This window comes from Amblyomma americanum, chromosome 1 (genome assembly GCF_052857255.1).
Source record: "Amblyomma americanum isolate KBUSLIRL-KWMA chromosome 1, ASM5285725v1, whole genome shotgun sequence".
NCBI classification, from domain to species: Eukaryota; Metazoa; Arthropoda; class Arachnida; order Ixodida; family Ixodidae; genus Amblyomma; species Amblyomma americanum.
The window spans coordinates 58,488,840-58,491,355 of NC_135497.1; the positions used below are offsets into that span (position 1 = coordinate 58,488,840).

The 2,516-nt window shown below is 47.3% G+C and overlaps 1 pseudogene; it reads left to right on the forward strand.

Annotated features, from left to right (window-relative positions):
- The first annotated feature begins 447 nt into the window (after positions 1-447).
- LOC144097825 (uncharacterized) lies at positions 448-2,034 on the forward strand (annotated as a pseudogene).
- Positions 2,035-2,516: the final 482 nt, after the last annotated feature.

Sequence of the window (2,516 nt, forward strand, 5' to 3'; positions counted from 1 at the left end):
CAAGGACCATTAGGCAAATATGTTAGCCTCATGTGCAAGTTTAATGAGGTAGCACACATTGCACTCATGCATATATGCATGAGTGCATATATGCATATAGCCTTATAGGCTAATTGAGAATTTCTGCACAATGTTTTGGCAGGGCATCTTTCTCGGCTTAGAAAAAAATGGATACAAAATCATGTGCTTTGTGTCTGACAACAACGCGGTAAATCGAAGGGTGATGATGCCTTTTAATTACTCAGTGACCAACACCCCGGAACCCGCACCAGAAAAATCACTGGCAAATCATTTCGTTTTCCGCACCCATCAGATAACCACCAGCCACTGTTCTTTGCCATTCACAATGTGCACTTACTGAATTGCGTGCGCAACAACTGGGTAAAACAAAATGACCAGTGTTTCTGGTTCCCTGAGTTTGAACCAAGCACAACGGGGGAGCGGCGCATGCAGCGTGCGTTTTTTAAGACCATAAAAGACGCATATAATTTATAGAGTGACCAGCTGCTCCGATACGGCTACACTCTTTCCAGGAAAGCTGTCTCTCCAACAGACATTGAGAAACACAATGTTAAACTTGCTTCAGCTTTTCAGTGAGTCCGGATACCCGCCGCGGTGGCTCAGTGGTTAGGGCGCTCGACTACTGAGCCGGAGTTCCCGGGTACGAACCCGACCGCGGCGGCTGCGTTTTTATGGAGGAAAAACGCTATGGCGCCCGTGTGCTGTGCGTTGTCAGTGCACGTTAAAGATCCCCAGGTGGTCGAAATTAATCCGGAGCCCTCCACAACGGCACCTATTTCTTCTTTTCTTCTTTCACTCCTTCCTTTATCCCTTCCCATACGGCGCGGTTCAGGTGTCCAACGATATATGAGACAGATACTGCGCCATTTCCTTTCCCCAAAAAAAAAACAATTATTATTATTAGTCCGGACCGAACGCACTTCGAGTGATTTTAGCCAAGCACAGCCTCAAACTCTACGAAGAAACCGCCAGTTTCATATATATAATGGTAAAATGATTGAAAAGTTCTCAACGTCAAAACTGCTCTCAAAGGACGGAGACTAAGGGATGAATATCAAAAACCTGTCTACCCTTCTCCATTCGACTCGAGGCTTTCCTTTTTGAGTGATTTCTTGAGCTGGTAGGAGGAATGGAAAGAAAGGCGGGCGGATGCCTGCAGGTTGTCTGATGAAACTCATGGCGCCCTTATCCAGACGACTCAAGCATTTATAGAAATTGCAAGATGCTGCTTTGAGGAGCTCAAGATGATCTTTGTGCTTCATGGGAAGTTCCAGACCGACCTTTTACAATACCGCTTTGTATGTTACCGACGACTGGCTGGTTCCCAATATTTGTCCGTAAGGCAAATCTATGAATGTGAAAACAAATCGCTACTGCAAAGCACATTTCAACAAATGAGCGTGGTATCTGGAATCAAAAGCGAGAAACATCAAAATTGGGAAGAGCTGCAAACACAAGCAGCCGTGCCAAGCCGAAAATTCAACATTGTTGTGACCGAACAGGCGCTGTTAAAAACTGAAGGATGTCGTTCCAGTCATTGCATATGTGGCTGGTTACTCGGTTCACATCGCTCTTAAGAGGTTGAAATGCGACAAATGAAAAGAGCTCTTGACAACTGACGAGACTTTCGCTGTTTCGCCTGAAAATTACATGTACAGTCTTGTCAAAAAAGTTGACGGGGGAGCCCTGGTTTACGCAGAAATGCCAGCTGTCAATGCTGCCCCTCACAATTACGTTGTGGTGGAAGAGCTGTCTAAGCATGCGGAACTTACAAAGGTCCACAACCAGCGCCAAGTGGCTACGGAACTCCCACTACAATTGCTTAGCGATGAGGAGCCTTCACACTTCGACGCCTGTGAAAAACGACACACGAGTCAGATAGTGCGGAAATATGTGTTGTGGTGCAGTACAAACATTCTCCTCGAAAATTTCTGCCGACGATTAAATGACACGGTGCCTGACCCGGACAACAAGACTAAGAAGCGGAAGCTGCAAATTCTGACAAATAAATGAATAAAGCATGTAGAAATATGTAGCAAACATCTGGTTCTCTGTTGTGTTTTTCTGTCCGGTTTTTTTTAGAATAGTGCACGCGTACCGGAAAAAAAAGAAAAAAGATGTCCGCTGAGCGCACTCTTAGGGGGATAGTACTGAAGCGCTCCTTCACTTGCGCCGGACGGCGGCCCCACCCGCCCTACGTCACGCAAACAGCCCCCCGGCCTTGAGCCAGTCTAGGTGGCGTTGGAACCAGTCCGCTCACAATACGGCTCGGGAGAGTGTCTAGTTCGCTCATCCGCTGGCATACCCCGCCGTTACCGACAATGCTGCTGATATGTTCGATAACTTGGCTGTCCTACCGTGCAGACTGGAGCGTGCCAAAGAGAGGAGCCGTGCACGACTTTCGGCCGTTACAACACTGGGTTACCTTCTTACCTGAGCTGCTATCACACGGCATGAGCACCTCTCCATTAATAAGATCAGCGCCGATGACGCCG